The sequence below is a fragment of the Chenopodium quinoa genome, unplaced genomic scaffold, assembly GCF_001683475.1.
Source record: "Chenopodium quinoa cultivar QQ74 unplaced genomic scaffold, ASM168347v1, whole genome shotgun sequence".
In the NCBI taxonomy this organism is placed as follows: Eukaryota; Viridiplantae; Streptophyta; class Magnoliopsida; order Caryophyllales; family Amaranthaceae; genus Chenopodium; species Chenopodium quinoa.
This window is the reverse complement of record NW_018744676.1, coordinates 1-23,500: the sequence shown is the minus strand read 5'-3', so window position 1 is coordinate 23,500 and position 23,500 is coordinate 1. Positions and strand designations below refer to the sequence as shown.

At 35.2% G+C, this 23,500-nt stretch overlaps 3 pseudogenes; 2 read left to right on the top strand and 1 right to left on the bottom strand.

The window, feature by feature from the left end:
* Positions 1-290: 290 nt before the first annotated feature.
* LOC110702164 lies at positions 291-3,862 on the top strand (annotated as a pseudogene).
* Positions 3,863-11,642: 7,780 nt separating this feature from the next.
* On the top strand, positions 11,643-19,883 carry LOC110702222 (annotated as a pseudogene).
* Positions 19,884-20,409: 526 nt separating this feature from the next.
* Positions 20,410-23,192, bottom strand: LOC110702166 (annotated as a pseudogene).
* Positions 23,193-23,500: the final 308 nt, after the last annotated feature.

Sequence of the window (23,500 nt, the reverse complement as noted above, 5' to 3'; positions counted from 1 at the left end):
AGAAATAAAGAAATCAAACAAAACTAGCATACCACATAATCCTTGCTTCATCATCAATATAAAACCCCTACACTCTATTCATTTACATTCACAAAAACAATATTCATATCATTTCTCAAATTAAAGGCATACACTCAATTTTTTTTTAAGCATTGTAACCATTGTTTTTTTCATAAACTTGTAATATAGATGCTTACATCATCTGTCTGAAACTAATTGTCACGTATTAAAACTATCATTATATGACAATTAGTTCTGGATGGATCAGAAGGATCGTATTATATATTAAGTTTAACTATTGATTATTATATTTATTTATTTATTTTGGTTTATGTAGGTGTTGAAAAAGAGTATCTCGTAGTACAAAGATGGATTTCAACTTTGTTTCAAAGGTGGCAATCTTCACTGTAGGGCTATTATGGGTACTAAATTTGGTGCTAAGAAAAGTTCATGGTTGGGTGCATGAATCAAAACTTGGGATAAGAGGTATAGTTTGCCACCGGGTGACTTTGGCTTGCCTTTTATAGGCAACATGTGGTCTTTCCTGGCAGCTTTCAAGTCCTCTAATCCAGACTCCTTTGTCAACTCCTTTCTCGTCAGGTTATCCTTTTATCTATTCTCTCGTTACTTTACTTATTTAAGCAATTTATTACTTATTGGCATTAGATTGAAATTAATCATGCATGTCATATTAGAGAAAAAAAACTTCATATAAACTAGGCCAAATTTTCTTGTTTGTGTATGCTTATTTACAACTCTCTATAATGTTATTTTAATAAAGAAAATTTGTAAAATTGTACAGTATGTATTTGTGTTATTGCACATGGTTGTCATGGTACATTTAATTTTAGAAGACAACCTATTTATTCAACAAAAATTAATAATTGTTTCAAAAAAAAAAAAAATAATCAATGTTTAGCTGGTCGTCTTTTTTTTGTTTCTTGATATCAGTTTTTGCAAATTAAAATTGTATATCAAGTTAATGTTCACGATGGTGATATAAAATAAGTTGATTGTTAAAAACAAAAAGAGTTGACATAAGAGGTAGCTAGTGGGTTAGTTTGGCCCAATCAAGGCTTGCCTCTGGAGTCTGGCCTGGTGAAGAAGGTGGGTGGACCGGCTAGCCCACTGACCCACTTATGACTTTGAATTTCGTATGTATGGGCTCACAGTCTCACATCCACCTAGACCGGCCACTAGCGACTCTATTTAGACCTAGCAAACGGATCATTTGGGTCGGATACGGGTCAAGTCAATTTCGAGTCAGGTAACATTCGGGTTTTACTTGGGCTTGGTCGGGTTAGGTCACAATTCGAATTTTTGACCGAGCTTGTGTCGGGTCAATTTCAGGTCGAATGTGTTCGGGTCAAAATCGGGTCGCATTTTGTGTCGATACTGTGGATTAAGCTCAAATCGATAATTTTATTTGGTCTGTGAGTTCATTTACAACTGGGGATTTGAGTCATATATGGCACAAGACATTTTTAGTTAGGGTATTTGGTAATTTTAGTTCAGGACATTTCAGATATCGGGTCTATTCAAGTCAAGCAATCCGGGTTAAAATCATATTAGGTTCACTTCAGGTCGGGTTATTTCGGGTATCGGGTCAACTCCACTTTCAAGTCGGGTCGAGTAAATTTCGGGTTTTGGATCAAGTTTCGGGTCACGTGTTGGGTCAAGATTGCCAGGTCTAACTCTATTGATGCAAAAGGAATTAATCGAATTTGCTGATTTAATCTTTTTTATTTTTATTTTTTAAAGAAAAATACACCAAGGTTAAGGGAGTCTTCCCTCACGATTGAAATTTGCTCATTTAGTGGTTAAGTTGATATTTTAGGAACATTTTATTTTATTTTATTTTACTTGTACATTTAACAATTAATAAGATGTTTGGTTGTGCAGATTTGGCAAAACAGGAATTTACAAAGCCTTCATGTTTGGGAGTCCAAGCATAATTGTGACTACACCTGATACATGCAGAAAAGTCTTGAATGATGATGAACATTTCAAGCCTGGCTGGCCGTTGTCAACGGAGGAGTTGAGCGGTAGGAATTCCTTCATTACTATCCCTTCCAAAGATCACAAGCGTCTTAGGAAATTAACTGCTGCTCCTATCAATGGACATGAAGCACTATCAAACTACATAGAGTACATTGAAGAAATCTCGAAAACTACTTTGGATAAGTTGAGCAAAATGGGAGAAATCGAGTTTCTCAATCAACTTCGAAAGTTAACTTTTCGTATCATCATGTTCATCTTTCTGAGTTCAGAGAGTGAGTCTATCTTGGAGGCTTTAGAAAAGGAGTACACAACACTTAACCATGGCCTTCGAGCTATGGCAATTAATATCCCTGGATTTGCATTCCATAGGGCACTTAAGGTATTATTTGATAATCTATTTGTGTTTGCAACATTTCAAATATGCTTGCTTTAGTCAATTTCTTTCTATCTAATGTATATATGATAATGGATGAAAATTTTCACTAGGCTCGGAAGAATCTTGTGGCAGTGTTTCAAGCAATAATAGATGAACGAAGGGCAGTGAAGAGAGACGGTGTTGCTATTAAAGCCAAGAGTGATATAATGGATGATTTACTTGAAGTTAAAGATGAAAATGGGAGAAAATTGACTGATGAAGAGATTATAGATCTTTTGATTATGTATTTAAATGCAGGACATGAATCATCTGCTCATACCATTATGTGGGCTACTGTCTTATTACAGCAAAACCCTGAAATTTTTCAGAAAGCCAACGTACTAAAACACTTCAAATCTTGCGCTTTATCCTATGAGTAATCAAATATGATTCAGTTTTGCCACAACTATTCTTAACTGCTTAAGTAACACTCACATTTCTATGCTTTACCAAATCGTTGGATTTCAGGCAGAGCAAGAAGAGATTATAAAGAAAAGACCTGCAGGACAGAACGGACTGACTCTGAAAGAAACTAGAAAAATGCCTTATTTGTCTCAGGTAAGTACTAAGTACTCACTTCCTCCTCACATCCCACCTTATCTTTGAGCTTGTATTTTTCACTAAACTAACCATTTCCTTTATGAAATTAAGGTCGTAGATGAAACACTTAGGTGGGTGACGTTCTCATTCGTAGTCTTTCGTGAGGCAATATCAGACTGCAAGATAAATGGTTAGTGACATAATCAAAAAAGTTGAAGCTAACAAAAGAAGGTATTACAGGTTATACTATCCCTAAAGGATGGAAAGTGTTGATATGGTTTAGGACTTGCCATTTAGATCCCAAAGTTTGGCCCGAGCCTATGAAGTTCAATCCCTCTAGATGGGATGTAAGTGAAACTAAATCTCCTCTCATAAAAAAGACTTATCATACAAAAAATAAATATTATGTGTATGTTGTAGGACCTTGCTCCAAAAGCAGGGACTTTCCTTCCCTTTGGTGCTGGGAGCAGGCTGTGTCCTGGAAATGATCTCGCCAAACTCGAAATTTCAATTTTTCTCCATCATTTTCTCCTTGGTTACAGGTAATTTAAAATAGTTTTGAATTTTTTTCACTTGGAATCATGCACTGGGCTTAAAATTTTGTGGCAAAAATTGTGATGCAGGTTGGAGAGGACCAATCCAGAGTGCCTGGTGCAGTTCTTGCCCCATCGAAGACCAAAGGATGCCTGCTTAGCTAGAGTAAAAAAGATATGAGCTTCTTTTATATAAGTTCAGTAGAAAATAAAGCGAGTTGTAACATTTATTTGAGACTGATGCTTAGACCATAACCAATTTAAGTACTTTTTTTTTTTTCGGATTTGGTAATGACTTCATGTTTTGAACAATTTGGTTAGAGTAATATTATGCATATATGCTACCTCCTTGAGGAAAAAAAATTATTGGGTCGCAATTAAATTTTTGTTGTATAAAATTATGATGTATATGCTTATTGTAGAAATAATTAGATCAAATTATATCAAATCAAATACTATCTCTGTTACTTTTTAGATGCAACAATGTGTTATTTTTTGTGAGACATAAAAAATTTCTTTGTTCCATCTAAAAAGTAATGGAGGTAGTATTTTTTATTCGCGTTTATTTAACATTAAACATCTTTAATTCCAGAGTGATGAATTTGTATAAACTTTGGCTTGTCTTTCTCATTAGCTAATTTATATTCCTAACCCTAGAATAATTGATATACTAGAAAACTAGGATAATCACAAAAATACATAATAATATCATGAATAAATATCCTAACAAATATACCACAAGATATTCTCAAAATATATTATACGATATTATCTCAATACTCCCCTCAAGTTGGAGCATGTGGTTCAAAAATGCCCAACTTGGAAAAAAGAAAGTCAAACTGGGATCTGCCAAGAGCTTTTGTGAAAATGTTTGCAAGTTGAGAAGAAGTCGAAACATGGGACAGTAAGATCAAGCTTTCGTTAATTGCATCAAAGACAAAGTAACAATCAACCTCAATGTACTTTGTTCGTTAATGAAAAACAAGATTTTTCGCAATGTGTAACGCAAACTCACTATCACAAAATAACTTGATCGCCTTCGGATATTGAACACCCAAACTCAATAATAACCCCTTAAGCCACTTAAGCTCATTAGTAATCGCAGGCATAGATCTATATTCGGCCTATGTAGATGATCGTGACGCTGTATGTTTCTTCTTTGTCTTCTACGAAATAGGTGATTGGTTAGAAATACAAGCCAACTTGTCAAGGATCGGCGAGTGAGGGGACAAGTCGCCCAATCTGAGTCACAACCCTGCAAATTCAAATCACAATCGGCACGTAAAAGAATTCCCTAACTTGGGATGACCTTCAAATACCAAACCACTCGTATGTAACGCCGCATCCCAATGCTCGATTCAAGGTTCTTGCATTAATTGAGATAACATATGAACAAAATATGCCAAATCAGGACGAGTGACTCCAAGATAAATCAAACGACCCACGAGATGATGGTAGGACATTAGGTCCGGCCGCAAGAAATTCTCCATTAGCTAGATAGGAAACCCGCTCAGTTTAGCCCCAACAAACTCGCTTCAGAAACAATGTCTAGAATGTATTTTCTCTGACACGGAAATAAACTTGCAGAACTTTGGGCTACTTCTATACCCAAAAATTCTTTCAAAGGACCAAGATCCTTCATTTTGAAACAATCACTAAGATAGGGTTTGAAAGTAGCAAGTGCTGCAGAATTGTTCCAGGAAATAATAAGATCATCAACATATACTAAAACATTTATTTAAATATCGGCCTAAGTAAATGTAAACAAAGAATAATCAAAATAAAACCCAAGAAAACAGTACTCTTTCAAAGCCATCACAAGCTTATTAAACCAACATTTCGCAGCTTACTTCAAACCATACAATGATTTACGTAATCGACAAACTAAAGAAGAATCCGAGCTCTCAAACCCAGGAGGAAGCTTCATGTAAACTTCCTCATCAAGATCTCCATGTAAAAAAACGTTGTGAACGTCCATTTGGTAAAGCTCCCAATTTTTCGACGCCATAATAGCAAGAATTAGCCGAATTGTAGTCATTTTTGCCCAGAGCAAAAGTTTCATTATAATCAATGCTAGCTTGTTAATGATTACCAAAAACGACCAAACGAGATTTGAGACGTTCTACATCCCCATTTAACATAAACTTAGTCTTGTAGACCCATTGACTATTGAGAGCTCGTTTACCTCCTGGAGGCAAATGCTCCAAGGTCCACGTGCCATTATCCTCTAAAGCTTCAATCTCCTTTTTCATTGATTTTTGCCAACCATCATACTGCATTGCTTCTCTAAAGACTTAGGGTCCTTACCCAATTAATAGCTGCAAGAAACTTCCGATAATTAATAGGAAATTTGTCACAATTAATATAGTGTGCTAAATTAAAGGATATGGAGTACTTGAGGATAGATCGGAAGATGGAGTGCACGAAGATAGACTATTAGTGTAGACATCTAAAATTGTCTCCCCAAAACCAAACCCGATGATGAACAACCTTTCACCGCCATTATTGGTCGGGTCGAGTATTTAATCTCGAGAGTGCTTAAAATCCATATTCAAACCAATACAGTTTACAAAACATTCCATATTTCACTCCAAGTATTTAGTCAAGCCTTGTCCAAATCCTCATTTTAGCCCAAACCATTTTAATCCATTTCATTCATTTATTAATTGATCCCAATTAATAATTTATAAAACCCTAAACCTGAAAAAGAGTTCGGAATAACTGAAACGACGCCTAATTATCCTATATTTTATTTAAAACAAAGATAAAAATAAATATTAAAGGATTTTCCAGAAAACCGAACTGCTGTGCCACGGCAAATTTACCGTGTCACGGCACACAATGCCGTGCCACGGTGCATTTTTCAACCGATTTTATCTTTATTCACACGTTTTCATAATTAGAAAGGATAAAATTGAGTACCACACTACGTTATAAGTACCGTGCCACGGTACATATTGTCGTGCTGCGACACACTTTTCTTCTGCAGCACTTCATTTCTAGGGCTCTGGACCTCATTTCTCATTTCCCCTCTACAAATATGAGGCTGACTTACACTTTCGGGGCATCAATTCATGCTCTCTTATGCTTTAGCCTAAATACTTATCTTCCCTATTCTCACAATTCATCCCTTAAGCACTCCCCGGAGTCCGTATATTACCCGAAGTTCTATACTTAAGACAAGGCGTGAAAGGTAGAACTGTTTGAGGGTTTGGTTTTGGGGAGACTTTATTAATTAGATGTCTACAATTAACAAACGTTGTGTGAGTCACATAATCACGAAGCTTAATCGAGGGGATTTTTTCTCGATGCCCATGGCGTTGGGGTGCTACCGAACATAGGGATAGGATTTTGTTCACATTGGGCAGAAGGGGCCATGACCTGCTCGTGGCTGGACTCGCTTGGCCAAGACCTGTCCGTGGCCTCTACTGTTTTGTCAATATAGGTAGCTTGTTCTTCTTGTACGTACCCCGTATTATTAATAGCATCAACGACAATGTTATTGCCATCCAACACATATTACTGCACTTCATGACATTGCACATGCTCTTCAATATTATAGACCATATCATCAACATCAATCACACTATCATCATATGGCGCAAAATCATGATTAATATCACTAATCGTGTCATGCACATGAGGCTTAATATTCACATCTTTTGGGATAGCAAACGGAAACACCCTTCAACATACTTTACATCACAAGAAATGAAGAATTCTTTTATATCTAGATCATACAACCCCCATCCTTTCTTTTCAAACTGTAACACCCTAAAAATTCCTTTCCTTTATAATACCCATTTTTCCCTTTTAAAAATACGAAAAGGAAAATCTAAGACATTACCACCACCGTGAAAACGGCTAAGGCAAATATCAAAGACTCGCACAGCAGAAGACTATCTTTAAAACCATTTAAAACAAGTCAACTTAAAAAGTCAACCCAAATGAAAGTAAAGTCAAACTAAGTCAAACAAAGTCAACCTACAACTTGGAACCATTGTAGGCCCTTAAAACCAAACGATATTAAAACCTTTGTGTTAGTCTCATAAGCACAATAAAATAAATAATATTCAAAGCAAATAAAACACATAATATTCCTATATGAGGACTAGGCATGATTCGCACTTCACTCATGTCCTTCATGAAAATGCTTCATCACCTGAAAAAACTTCTCTCTACTTGTCCCCACTACTCGCCATTAGAAATGGGTCGTCGTAGGGCCAAGGTAAAGACAAAGCCAAACAAACATACAAACACACAATCAGCAATGCTGAGTACATAAGCGTAATAAAACACACTAACATGCTTTCATCCTAATATCACACAACTTACCGTGTAGCACCTTTTTACAAGCATACAAAACATTCACACCTAACTAGACCAATACCAATTTTTATTCAATTTTGATTACACATCGAACGAGTTTCCAACCAAATCCCTACCTCAAATAAATTGAGGTAAACTATACCGAGAGCTAACCGGGTAGGAAAATGTCACATAAAGTGACTGGACGTCCTGTGCATAATAATAATAAAAAGAAAAATACAGCGTCTTGTACTCCCAGTATAAGTTATGGTCAAATATAAAGTCGCATAACTCCCCCCCATATGTTCATACTCAAGGTATATACGTTCCAAGAGTTTTGGTGTGTAATCTCTTTCACTTTACGTTATTTTACATATTATTATACTTGGTGATGACTCTCAAACCGTTACACAATCAAACATTACACTTCATTCAAGCAATCACACATACCAATTTAATTCTTGAATAATTAGTGACCACATAAATTTAATAGTTGAACCCTTTTTAATATACCTCAGTATCAAAGACACCTTAAACGCATAATGTGTCGCAAATCCTATCCCTCGGTGTTAGAAACACCTTAAGTGCATATAAGCACCGCAATAAAATTTATTCCTGTGTACTGAGACACTTATTAGCTCAATTCTCATGCTTAAAGCATCAATAAAAATTATATGAACCATAATAAAATTCCTTTTCAATATTCCAAACCAAATTAAACACTTAGTTTAATTAAACATGCTCTCTATCATGCTAATAATAAAAGTGTGGTTCATATCCAATATGCCAATATAATTAATTCCAATCACCAATTTACCATAAATAATTCATACATCACAAATCATTCACCAACATTGATCCAATCAACAAATTCCAACCATCACCTATGATACTACTTGGAATTAATTAAGCAAAGCCTAGCATGCTTCTACATACTCAAATAAATACTAAGTACGCGAACGTACCTTGAATATGATCTCAAAATCGACACGACTAAATAAAATCACTCACTTGAAAGTCTCCTATAAACCAAACCTATAAAGAAGTATTAATACTTCTTCCACACAAATTTCCAGAAATATATACACTCTTTAAATCACTCATATACCCTCTAAAATGAACTGAAATTTAATTTAAAACCCTTACTTTTATTCCCAATTAGTGGGTAATTAAAAATCATTTCAAGAAACATAATTATAGCTTGTATATAAAAATTTCAACATTATTAAAACTTATAAAATTATTGTAATTTAGTTTAAAAACATTAATTTCAAGAGTTTTAATCGGCCACAATCAAATTCCATCAATAAACATTAATTTAGAAACCTAGGGTTTTCAATTTGGGGATTTTTAATTAAAAACCAAATCTGAAAATTAATATACAAAATACTTATTATTAAACATCCTAAAATCATCACAAAACCCAAAAACAATAATTAGATTAAGGTAGATTTAATTAAAAATCAAAAAGAAAGTTTTTTTTTTTCTTGTAAACCACCAAGGTTGGCTGCTGCCGGCGAGTGCTAGTGGGGGTGGTCGCCGGCTAGTGGTGGCGTGTGGTGGTCGATCGGCGTGTGTGGTGGTGTGTGTGGGTGGTGATTCAATAATAAAATAAAATATATAAATTAAAGGGGAAGGAGAAAAATTAAGGGGACAAGAAAATAAGAGGAGAGAGAGAGTTTACCTTTGGGTGCACTCCACCTTAGGCATATGATGGGTATTTATACCCCCTCTCAATATCCCTCCTACTTAAAATTCCTTTACTACCCTTAATGATCTCTTTCCTAGTCAAACTAGTATTTTGACTTTCCTTAAATACCATTGACTTTAAAAATTATCTTTTTATAAAATAATATGCGCCAATATTTTTAAATCATAAAATAAAATATTTTCAAGATTATTAAATAATTAAAATAATAAAAACCATAAATAATTCATTTCGAATTATTTAAATACTTTTAAAAAATACTTATTTAAATTAAAATATGTATAAAAATACGGGGTATTACACAAACGGTTACCCCAAAAATACACATTTTTGACTTTTACTCGCAAATTTATCCTTGTTTGTTTTCTGATTATGAGTAAAACACAAGTACCCAAAGGTACGAATATCATCAAATGAGGGTGATTTGTGGAATAGAACTTCAAAAGGAGTTTTATTTTGTAGCAAAGGTGTACGGGTACAATTTATTAGATGAGCTGCGGCAAGAACACACTCCTCCCAAAAATAAATAAGTAATTTAGCCTGAAATCCCAACGCTCTCCCAACATTCAAAATATGTTTGTGTTTTCTCTCAACTCTCCCATTTTGTTGTGGAGTACCCACACAAGAATTTCAAACAAAATTTCAGTTGTCTTAAAATAATCGAGTAAGCAATTAAACTCTGTACCATTGTCAATTTGCAAAAATTTAATTGATTGAGAGAATTGCCTATCTAACATAGCAACAAAAGCCATAAATATTTGAAACACTTTGATTTTATCAATCAACAAATAAATCCACACTGCCTGGGAGAAATAATTAACAATTGTTAAAAAATACGAACTCCACACGATGAAACATGTTGATGTGGACCCCACATATCATATTGTATTTTCTCAAAAATTCTAGAAGTCTTATTATCACTCAAGAGGAATTTGTCTCTAGCACGAATGCACACTTCACACCCTTAATGTAAACTACCCTTAGTACTACTAACATGAGGAAGTAACCTAACCACTTTCACGGATGGATGCCCCTTTCGTCTGTGCCATAACTCCAAGGTTGTTGTTGATTCATCTACTGACACATGTTGCACCAATTCCGGTTTGCTAAAATAATTTAGTTCGCTTTCCGAATTCCTGGTCCAATCAGCTCCTTTGTTTGGTCATGTATAACACACATAGAAGAATTAAATTGGACAATTGTATCTAATGTATCACTAAGCTGAGAGACAGAAAGAAAATTACAAATGAAGTTGGGAACATAAAGAACTTAGCACAATTTTATCTGACAAACGAACCGAGCCTTCTAAACTAGCTAATACCGATTCACCATTAGGCAAACCAACTAGACAATGAAAACTTTGAGTATTGAATAACCATGATTTTTAGCCTATAACGTGATGTGTAGCTGCGGTGTCAATGATCCAAGAAGTAGTATCAAACTTACTGTTCAAACAATCATCAAAAAATTTAACATTACCCATCAAACCCGTGAAAAATTGGAGGAATTGAATGATAATGCCGAAGGGTCTTTCCCCCTTTGGCTGAGACTTTCTATAATTGTGTAAAAAGTTCATAACCTACTCTTAATGCCATGAAGATTTTGTATAAACTTTGGCTTGTGTTTCTCATTAGCTCATCAAAGAATATATAAATTTACAATATTCCTAAACCTAGAATGAATGATATAGTAGGAAACTAGGATAATCACCAAAATACATAATAATATCATGAATGTATATCCTAACAAATATACCATAAGATATTCTCAAAACATATTATACGGTGTTATCTAAATACTTGGTAATAAACAAATATGATTTTTTTTTGTTTGGAACACATTAATACGAATTTAATGACATCTCACTTGATAATAAGTTAATAACACATTATTTGATAATGTTTATACCTTAAGAATTAGGGTCTACTGTGTTCACCTTAATTTCACTTATTCAGGTCAAATAAATTCTAAGTTCAATATAGGAGAAATAAGTTTTAATTAGGATTATCCAAGTTCAAATTACAACTAAAATAATTTTTAATAAGTTCAGATAATATCTAATAAGTTCAAATAAGTAAAAATCAGGTGAATAGAAATAGTACAACTAGTTTACAAATAAGGTCAAAGTTTCGTCAAATTTAAAAATCAGATCAAGTAAACTGAACTTAGCCTTAAGTGACATGAGCATGGATGTTAGCCATCTTAACTAGAGTACATTATTTGGGGTGATACAACATGTGTATTGAATCCATCCAAATTTTAAAAATAATAAGAATGTCATGCTTCCTAGATATCCAAAATACTAAATACAGTTGGACAATTTGATATCTAACTTGATATCTCTTACATTTGTTTCCTTAACATAATCAAATTGAAATCTACCCACTAATTAAAAAGTTTAGTACTTAGAAAATAAATCAAACAAAAAAGGAAACAAATCAAGACAAATGAATCATAAAATCAAGCTACCAATGAGGGAGCAACAAATTAACAAAAAAGGGTAGAAAAAAGAAATAAAGAAATTAAACAAAACTAGCATACCACATAATCCTTGCTTCATCATCAATATAAAACCCCTTTACGCTATTCATTTACATTCACAAAAACAATATTCATTTCATCATTTCTCAAAGGCATACACTCAATTATTATTATTATTTTTTTTTTTTATGCATTGTACCCATTGTTTTTGTCATAAACTTGTAATAGCTTACACCATTTGTCCAAAACTAATTGTCACGTATTAGAACTATCATTATATGACAATTAGTTTTGGATGAATCGGATAATTTATTAAGTTTAACTGTTGATTATATATTTATTTATTTATTTTTGGTTTTTGTAGGTGTTAAAAAAAGGTATCCCATAATAGAAAGATGGAATTCAGCTTTGTTTCAAAGGTGGCAATGTTCACTGTGGGGTTATTATGGGTACTAAATTTGGTGCTAAGAGCATCTTTAAGGGTGAACATTTTAATAGTTCACAATGAGTGAACAAATAAGGTGGTGGCTTAATGGCAAACTCTTTAATTGTTCATGTTGAGTGGTCATGGGTTCGATTGCAGGAGCAAGCACTTGCATGAATTAATTCGCTGTGGGCCCCACCAATATTTTGGACTGATATTCATGCAAAACGACGTCGTTTTGCTGTTTCATGTTGCTAAACGACGTCGTTTTGCTGTTAAAGGTCAGAAAAAAAAAATAGAAATCAGCGGCTGGGAGCGCGCCACTTGGCCCAGCCGCTGCTTGACACGTGTGTACTGTTTTAAATATATCCGTTGTAATTTTACAACGGATATATTTTACAAAATACAAATAAAAAAAAAAAAAATTACCAACGACTCTATTTTTTCCCCCTCTATAAATAGACACCCATATTGATATACTTTTTTCAACTTTGAAAATTCATTTTTTTCTACTATATTTTTCTCTTCAAAAATCCCCTCTATAATTACCAATATTATTATTATTTATACCAATATTAATATTATTATTGTTATTATTATTTTTAATTATTATCATTAATATTATTATTATCGTTACTATTATTTTTATTATTATCGTTATTATTATTATTATTATTATTATTTTATTATTATCGTTATTATTATTATTATTATCGTTATTATTATTATTATCGTTATTATTATTATTATCGTTATTATTATTATTATTATTATCGTTATTATTATTTTTATTTTTATTATTATTGTTATTATTATTATTATTAAATTTTTATTTTTTCCAAATATAAATTATAATTATGGATGCTAATACCAACCCCAAAACAAATAGAAAGAAGAAAAAAAATTTGGGTCAAAATATGATCCCGAATCAAGCCAATTTTCCTCCAATTCACCCAAATTTTTCACAAACACCCACAAATATTCCCCATAATTTTTCTGGAGTTTATCCTCAAATACCCCAGTCAAGTTTCCCAAATAATCCACCAAATTTCTCTCAAAATTTTAATTTTTCTCAAAGCAGTTCAAATTTCCCACATCCATCCATGATACCAATGGGTTACGGTGAATATGGTGCTGCATCTGGTTATTTTCCGTCACAACAACCGAATCCCAATATTTGGGAATCGAGCAATGTCTTATCTGAAGAAGATGAGGCAAATGAAGAATGCGAGGATGATGGTGAGGGAAATGAAACTCCTTCTCCCCATCAAAACTTCACTCAAATGTTACAGCAACCACTCCAATCAACTCCGGAATTTCGTGTTAGTGGTTCAAACAATAGAGTTGGTCGCGATCAGAAACTGCGGCTCTTATATCCGGCTACATGAACACCAGCACCGACATAATTACCGGCACAAATCAAAAGAAGGGTGTATTTTGGAAGAGAGTCTTGGACGCATACGATGCTGCCAGGGAATCGAATGCAGATGAAATATCCCTACGAACTATTAGTAGTTTGAAGGGAAGGTGGATGCGAATCTCTGAAGCCGTGTTAAAGTGGTGCGGAAGCTATGATAAGGCCCGGAAGCGAAAGGGAAGTGGCTATAACGAAGATGATGTTATCCAAGAGGCCCACAAAATCCATGAGAACTCATTCGGACGATTCACCTTCTACGAGGAATGGATCCAATTAAGGAAGTGGGACAAATTCCGGTCTTTCTTGGACCAACAAACATTCAAGCCTTCGGTGGGACGTCCACATTCAACTCCACTGACGAATGAGTCTGTAGGGAGCGGAAGTAGTGGGAAGAGGACACGGGATGAGGGTGACAATTCCTCACCTACCACACCAACCAGCGTGGGTGTCGGTGATGAGAGAGTAGCTCGTGCTGAAGGTATTAAAAAGGCTAAGTCGAGATTGAAGGGTAAAGCTCCATCAAGTCAAGCATTTAAGGAATTAGAAACATTCAACAGCCGATTGCAGCTACTTGGGGATTCGATGAATGTGTCAAACGAAGCAGAAATGAAGAGACTTGAAATACAGGAGCGCAAGGAGGCAAGGAAACAACGGAAAATTGAGCTAGAGCAATATAGGATTAACTGGGAGCAACTATCTCGTCTAGAACAGAAAGTAAACCGAGAACAGTGGGAAGACGAAATGATAGTAATACTTCGGAACAATATTCAACGTTTCAATAATGATGCTTAGTGTCCTTTATTTTTATTGTAGTTAAGTGTGTTCAATTCCTTTGTTGTTCTTCATTTTCAGTAGTGATAAGTTTTCAATTCCAGTTCAACCTCTTGTACTCATTTCCTTATGTTTGTACTTTATCAATTAATCAGTAAAATGGATCTTTTCCACTTTCCCATTTTCATAGCCCATGTGATCTTATTCTGTTTATTCAATTATATCAATTTGTCTCTTTATATATAATTGTGTCAGTATCTTAATTTCCCCTTTGTTAGCCCATGTGAAACCCTTCTTCTCCATTCAATTTCTGTGTGGTTCTAATCCAGTGTTGGTCATAGCCCATGTGAAACCCTTCTTCTCCATTCAATTTCTGTGTGGTTGTAATTCATTGTTTGTCATAGCCCATGTGATCTTTGTCTCTTTATATTCAGTTATTTCTGAAGAAGAATTACAAATTAGTTCACTATAAATAAACACCATTCTTTCACTTTTTTTACACACAAACACATAAATCGTTTGCATTTACTATTAGCAAACCTCACTCTATCTTACATTTCTTACGTACAAAATGAATTCAAACAGTTTAAACGAAAGCTCAACCGATTCCTCTTCATCTTCATCTAACTCGGATGATGAGGAAGGGAGCTTAGAGTTCAACAACGTAATGAAGTGTGTCTTATGATACAACACGTAATGCATGAGTACATTCCACCAATTATTCAAGCTGCCACTCAGCAACGCCGACGCAAATCTACTGAGCCCCGAAAGGATAGGGACGCGAAGAAGGTCATGCACGGTTATACAATGACTATTTCGCGGAAGTCCCAGTTTATCCAAGTTCCTTGTTCCGGCGCCGGTTTTCGAATGCGTAAACATGTGTTTGAGCGCCTTCTCAACGCAGTGACCCAACATGACCCCTGGTTTCAACAAAGGCGAGATGCGGCAGGTCGTCTTGGTTTGTCTCCACTTCAAAAGTGCACTGCGGCCGTTAGACAACTAGCTTACGGGTGTGCTTCAGACGCTTGTGATGAGTATGTCCGTATAAGTGAGGCAACTTCACGATTGGCACTCCAAAAGTTTACAGAAGGTGTCATCAACCTGTTCGGTGATCAGTACCTACGCCGTCCAAACATCGCAGATATGGAAAGATTACTACGTATTGGGGAAGAACGTGGATTTCCTGGCATGATAGGCAGCATTGATTGTATGCACTGGGAGTGGAAGAACTGTCCACACGCATGGAAGGGGCAGTATCAAGGAAGAGAAGGAGTTGCAACTCTCGTACTGGAGGCAGTTGCGGACAGAGATCTATGGATATGGCATTCGTTCTTTGGGATGCCAGGTAGCTGCAACGATATTAATGTGCTTCATCGATCCCCTGTGTTCGAGACGTCTTAGAGGGTCGAACACCTCCTGTGAACTTCGTAGTCAATGGTCATCATTATATGAATGGGTATTATCTTACTGATGGAATCTACCCTAGATGGGCTTCTTTTGTGAAATCCATTACGAGTCCACAAACTCGTCAGGATCGTTTATTCGCAAAACACCAGGAAGCTGCAAGGAAAGACGTTGAACGCGCATTTGGGGTCCTTCAAGCTCGTTTTGCCATTATTAAAAAGCCGTCTTTGGCGTGGGATACCGACATACTCCACAATATCATGCTCGCCTGCATCATAATACATAATATGATCGTTGAAGATGAACGAGAGACGTATCAAAATAACGTTAATACCAATGAGTTTATGAATGCTGGAGGCAACGCTAATGAGGACACTACCGAGTACCGTACTGATCGTATTGTGGATATCGACTTATACTTGTCTCGTAGAACAGAGATTGAGGATCAACAGACTCATTTGCAGCTAAAAAACGACTTGGTCGAACATATATGGAATAAATTTGGTAACAACGAAAACTTAGGCAACTAGGTTTACAACAAATGGTTATCCCTAAGGACATCTTACAAAACGATGTGTAGTTGTTTTTTTTTTTTTAAATAAAATGTACTAGATTATAGTTGTAGAACTGTAATCACGATTTGTACCTCTTTTTTTTTTGTTAATTAAAATTAGCTGCGTTGTTGTTTAAAAAATATTAATCACAAGAATTAGTTTTTTAAAAAGCTGATAAAAAAATGCGATAATTTCTTAATTAGTAATCACGATTAAAATATTAAATACGTCAATTAATTACATTGACATCGGGTTAATAAATTATAATTATGAAACAAAAAAGATTATATTTACAAAAATAAAATAAGGTGGGGTAGGAGTATTGATGATGAACCATTGTTTAGTGTTCATTGTTAAGAGTGAATATTGTAAATGGTTTGTTGGGTTGATGTGGATGAGAGAGAAATGGTGATAGTGACCCATGAACCATTTTTTTTGTGTTCACCAATAATGATGCTCTAAGAAAAGTTCATGGTTGGGTGCATGAATCAAAACTTGGGGATAAGAGGTATAGTTTGCCACCGGGTGACTTTGGCTTGCCTTTTATAGGCAACATGTGGTCTTTCCTGGCAGCTTTCAAGTCCTCCAATCCAGACTCCTTTGTCAACTCCTTTCTTGCCAGGTTATTCTTTTATCTATTCTCTTGTCACTATACTTATTTAAGCGATTTATTACTTATTCGTATTTGATTGAAATTAATCATGCCCATATTAGAGAAAAAATTTCATATCAAACTAGGCCAGATTTTCTTGTTGGTGTATGCTTATTTACAACTCTCTATAATTTTGTGTTAATAAAGAAAAATTGTAAAATTGTACTGTATTTGTGTTAATTGCACATGGTACATTTAATTTTAGAAGACAACCTATTTACTCAACAAAAATTAGTGACAGTTTCAAAAAAAAAAAAAAAAAAAAGTTAATAATCAATGTTTAGCTCGTCGTCTTTTTTCTTTTTTTTTTTGTTTGTTTGTTAATATCAGTCTTTGCAAATTAAAATTGTATATCAAGTTCACGTTCATGATGGATATATAAAAATAAATTGACTGTTCAAAAAAAAAAAAAAAAGGTTTATATAAGAGGTAGACAGTGGGTTAGTTTTTCCCAATCCCCGGCAGCCTGTTTAATAAGCCAATCAAGGTTGGCCTCAAGCATGGTGAAGAAGGTGGGTGGACCGGCCCAGTGGCCCACTTATGACATTGACATTCGTTTTTATGGGCTCACAACAACCTAGACTGGCCATTGGCGACTCTATTTAGACCTAACAAACGGGATATTTGGGTTGGATAAGGTCAAGTTAATTTCGGGTCAGGTAACATTCGGGTTGTGCTTGCGTTGAGTCGGGTCGAGTCAATTCAGGATTTCGGCCAAGTTCGGGTTGGGTCCATTTCGGGTTTGAGTGGGCAAAATTGGGTCATTCATTTTGTGTCGTTATTATGGATTAAGCTCAAATCGATAATTTTATTTGGTTTGTGAGTTCAGTTATAATTGGGGATTTTAGTCATTTATGGCACCAAACATTTTTAGTTCTCGGGTATTTGGTAAGTTTAGTTCGGAACATTTCGTTATATCGGGTCTGTTCAGGTCAAGCAATTCGGGTTAAAATCATATCGGGTCAACTTCGGGTTGGGCACAATCGAGTCGGGTTATTTCAGGTTATAGGGTCAACTCCGATCGGGGTCAGGTATATTTCGGGTTTTGGATCAATTTTCGGGTCACGTGTTGGGTCAGGTTGTCAAGTCTAACTCTATTGATGCAAAAGGAATTATTCGATTTGCTGATTTTATTTTTTTATTTTATTTTTTTCAAAGAGAAATACACCAAGGTTAAGGGAGTCTTCCCTCACGATTGAAATTTGCTCATTTAGTGGTTAAGTTGATATTTTAGGAACATTTTATTTTATTTTTATTTTACTTGTACATTTTAACAATTAATAAGATGTTTGGTTGTGCAGATTTGGCCAAAACAGGAATTTACAAAGCCTTCATGTTTGGGAGTCCAAGCATAATTGTGACTACACCTGATACATGCAGAAAAAGTCTTGAATGATGATGAACATTTTCAAGCCTGGCTGGCCGTTGTCAACGGAGGAGTTGAGCGGTAGGAATTCCTTCATTACTATCCCTTCCAAAGATCACAAGCGTTCTTAGGAAATTAACTGCTGCTCCTATCAATGGACATGAAGCACTATCAAAACTACATAGAGTACATTGAAGAAATCTCGAAAACTACTTTGGATAAGTTGAGCAAAATGGGAGAAATCGAGTTTCTCAATCAACTTTCGAAAGTTAACTTTTCGTATCATCATGTTCATCTTTCTGAGTTCAGAGAGTGAGTCTATCTTGGAGGCTTTAGAAAAGGAGTACACAACACTTCATCCTATGATTAATCGAATATAAGTCAGTTTTGTCACGTCTATTCTTAACTGCTTAAATAACACTCACAATTCTATGCTTACCAAAATCGTCGGATTTCGGCAGAGCAAGAAAAGATTATAAAGAACAGACCAGCAGGACAGAAAGGACTGACTCTGAAAGAAACCAGAAAAATGCCTTATTTGTCTCAGGTAAAGTACTAAGTACTCTTGTCAAAAATAAAAAATGTACTAATAAGTACTGACTTTCTCCTCACATCCCACCTTATCTTCGAGTTTGCATTCTTCGCTGAACTAACCATTTCTTCTATGAAATTAAGGTTGTAGATGAAACACTAAGGTGGGTGACATTCACTTTCGTCGTCTTTCGTGAGGCGATATCAGACTGCATGATAAATGGTTAGTAACATATTCAAAAGACATTTTTCTTGTACATAGTAAAAAAGAAAATTAAGCTTACAAAAGAAAGTTTTACAGGTTATACTATCCCTAAAGGATGGAAAGTGTTGATATGGTTTAGGACTTGCCATTTAAATCCCGAAGTTTGGCCCGAGCCTATGAAGTTCAATCCCTCATAGATGGGATGTAAGTTTAAATTAAATCTCCTCTCATAAAAAAGACTTATCATACAAAAACTAAATACTACGTGTATGTTGTAGAACCTTGCTTCAAAAGCAGGGACTTTCCTTCCCTTTGGTGCTGGGAGCAGACTGTGTCCTGGAAACGATCTTGCCAAACTCGAAATTTCAATTTTTCCCACCATTTTCTCCTTGGTTATAGGTAAGTTAAAATAGTTTTGAAGTTTTTTTTAACCTGGAATCATGCACTTGACTTAAAATTTTGTGGCAAAAATTGTGATACAGGTTGGAGAGGACCAATCCCGAGTGCCCGGTGCAGTTCTTGCCTCATAGAAGACCAAAAGATGCCTGCTTAGCTAGAGTCAAAAAGATATGAGCTTCTTTCATTTAAGTTCCGCAGAAAAAGCAAGGAGTTGTAGCGTTTATTTGAGACTGATGTTTAGGCTACAACATGTTTAAGTACTGTTTTATTTTCGGATTTGGTAATGAAATCAGGTTTTGAACATTTTGGTAATAGTAATATCATGCTACCTCTCCTTAAGGGGGGGGGGGGGGGGAATAGTGGGTCACAATTAAAATTTTGTTGCCTAATCTTGACAACTACCACCATTTCTACCATTTTTATAATGGCTGAAAAATAAGTATTAAAACGATAATCATATAAAGATCTTAGAAATGGTGGTATTTTGATAAAAATAAAAATAAAACTCTAGATCTGGAACAAATTATCAAATAATATGTGACAAATATGTACCAATTCACTTTTATCTAGTTTCTCCCCAATATAATCTCTGTATAGATTAAACTCAAACCGTCCCAAGTGAGGGAGCTGACACAAATAGACACAAATCAAATTACTAAGAGCCAATTCTAAAATCCAGTAAAAAAATCACAAATAAATTTATCTATCAAGGCGTGTACACAATTTCTTTTTACACTCAGGAATATCTGGTCAGTTCCTGAAAATTCTAAAATATAACAATTTCTTAAATGTTAAGTTGATAACCAAGCAAAAGTATTATATAGTAAATGATACGATCACCATTTTCCTCATCCCTATGGGACAGAGCTGTTAGATGATGGCATTGAATGTAGCATACCTAAGGACGTTAAGCTGGATGACATGCAGGCATTTCCTTTTTTCTCAGCATCTTTCTCTACTGTTGTTGATTCTCCAAAACTGGCAGATCTTCATCATGCAGTATAACTCGGAAAACTGCATAGTGATGATTCAAACTTTTCTCACCCTGTAGTCTGTATACAGTGCCCAAAGCACCCGCATTTGGATTTGGAAAAGCATAGAATATACGCCTTATTCTTTGATGAACAAGAGCCATGGCACACCTGAAATTCAATGGTCAGTCCATGTCATAAGCTCATAACTAAATATGCATGTACCTTTTTCCTAAATCCTAATTCCCTACCTCATTTCTTTTCTGCCAACATGTTATTCAATCAAGGAAGTTATGCTTTGAAAATCTTTCCTCACATAGGCTTATATAACAGGATCAATAAATACATTTTCAAGATCAAAACAGATGCATCAACAAGTGCAATGCGACAAAATCATTTAATAATTATAAAAACTTGCCAGACTTAAACATATCACACATCAAATCAAAAGTTCTTGTGGATTTCTCTTCTCAATTCTCAAAAAAGGTTATTTGAGAAGATAGTTTTGTAGGACTTACATTGCACATGGCTCCCAAGCAAGATATATATCATAACCTGTACACAGGTAAGGTCTTTCTGATTTGGAAAGAAAACCATCAGCTGGAACATCAACACTACTCTTCACCTATACAGAATGTTTCAGATTAAAGAAAGACTGAGCAATTCTCTCATAACTGATTCATAAATACAACAATCACATAACATGCAATCAAGTTCATGTCAGGCAAGTCCACTGAGCACTGCGCAGAAAAATATTGTTTGACATTAACTCGATAGTAAAAACAAAAATAATAACTCACATTTGCTAAATTAGTCTTCTGTCGCTTGACTGGCAATCCTACAGCCAAAGTCACATTAGGACTCAACTGAACAGATTCCTCATTAGCTTCTCCTATAGGAACAAACGTCTATCCTTGCTGCAGAATATTCAATGGCTACCATAGAAGCATGTCGCAGAGGGTGCCAAAAGCAAGACCTTGATGACGACAGATTTTGCTGTGTCCAATGCCATGGGTTCAAACAAGAAATGCTGCTGCATGATGTTTTGGAAACATTAAAAGACCCATTCAATGATGATGATCCATTAGCGTAAGTATGAGATGTTGAGGCTTCAACCACATCTAGGGAGTGTGCTTCATGGCCATCAAGACGCATGTTCCATGAAGAGATTTCATCACAAGCACTAGTAATTACTTGATTTGAGAATGGATCCACAATAACCGCAGAATTAACAAACTGCATTGTACAAAATAATGGTTCATAGTTACAAAACAACATATACAGCATCTGCAGCCTTCTGACACAAACAAGCCAACCTTTGGAGATATAATGATATATTCTACCTTCCTACCACCCCACCACAAGATTGCACCATCATAATAACCTAACAATTTCTTGAGCTAACATCTAATAATCATTTAATATTAATCTGAATCCATTTATTTAGTTGAAACTGTAGAAATTGAAACTAGGAGGGATAAAGTATGCATATGTTTTCTTACTACATAGCACTTCACTGCTAAAGTATATTGTAAGATGGTTTTTCACACAGAAGGGTATCAATCTGAGAAAAGGATGACAAAACTGAGCTAGTCACCTAAAAGCTAGAAGTTGCTGATTGGACAGGTAATGTTGACGTGAGAATATTATTCTGATTTTTAAGTACTAACTCAAGAAAATGCAAACAACAAATTGGCATACGTCAATATGCCTAGGTTTATGTAAGAAAGGTTAACAAATTTCAATTAAGAGTGCTGAAGTTTCAGCCACTAAAACCTACGTTCTTCAGAAATAAGAGCTAAGTTGATTTATCAGGGAAGTAACCATACCTGATTGCCAGCAGATTTTGCCAACTTAAGTGCAAAATTCATGTAGTTAAATATTCTAGTTTGTGTTTCTTCAGTAAATCCAGTGATGCCCTCGATGTTGCTGTAATGTGGATGACAAAAGCAAGTGAATTGCAAAGGGACTGGATAACAGAAATTAAACTTTTTAAAGTACAAGCTTATGCAAAAAGATCAGCACTCGATAAGGAGTTAGCTTGTAGAATCTAGCATCTTACTATGTTGGAGGATGAAATGATGTAGGCCATAATTTGCATTGTTCTTCCCACTCTTCTTTAGTTGTCGCAGCATATTTGCAAACCTACAAATTAAAGAAAAATAAATGAAACTGCAACACTCTCCCAACTTGGATTGCGACATGGTAGCAATACCAGAGCAAAGAAAATTTCAATGCTTGCATGCACACTCCCAAGGTCACCACCCCTACACCCACTCCCCCAGCAGCCCAACAAAAGGATAACCAGATAGGAGGAGGGAACAACGGCCTTAATGCAGCTTTTTGCACTGCACCTAGAGTATATATGTTGTATCAAGTTCAGAAACCACAATGCTTCATAATCGATGACAAAGTTAGCACCTTTAACGAGGTAGATGTGAACTAGACAGCTAGGACGGAGAATATCTAAGTGTTGTAGGATGACACAGAGTAACCAGTAACCCAAAATAATCTGCATTCTCAGAACATATATGTTAGGTAATCAACTAATGGTTGATTCAATTGGTTTGGCTGACCAGCTGGTATTGTTGGTTGTTTGTATTCTCTACTCCATCTGTTCCTTAATGAAGACCCCATTCCTCCTAAAAGTCTCGTCCATTAACTAGTCCATTTCTCATTTAGCGAAGAGTCCATCATCCATTAACTTCTAAGTCAATTCACTTTTAATCAACAAAACCCCTCTAACCCCATTATATTTCCTCTCAATTCCCTTTAAAACAGTAAACTGATCTCACTACCTTCTTTTTCTTAAACAATGCT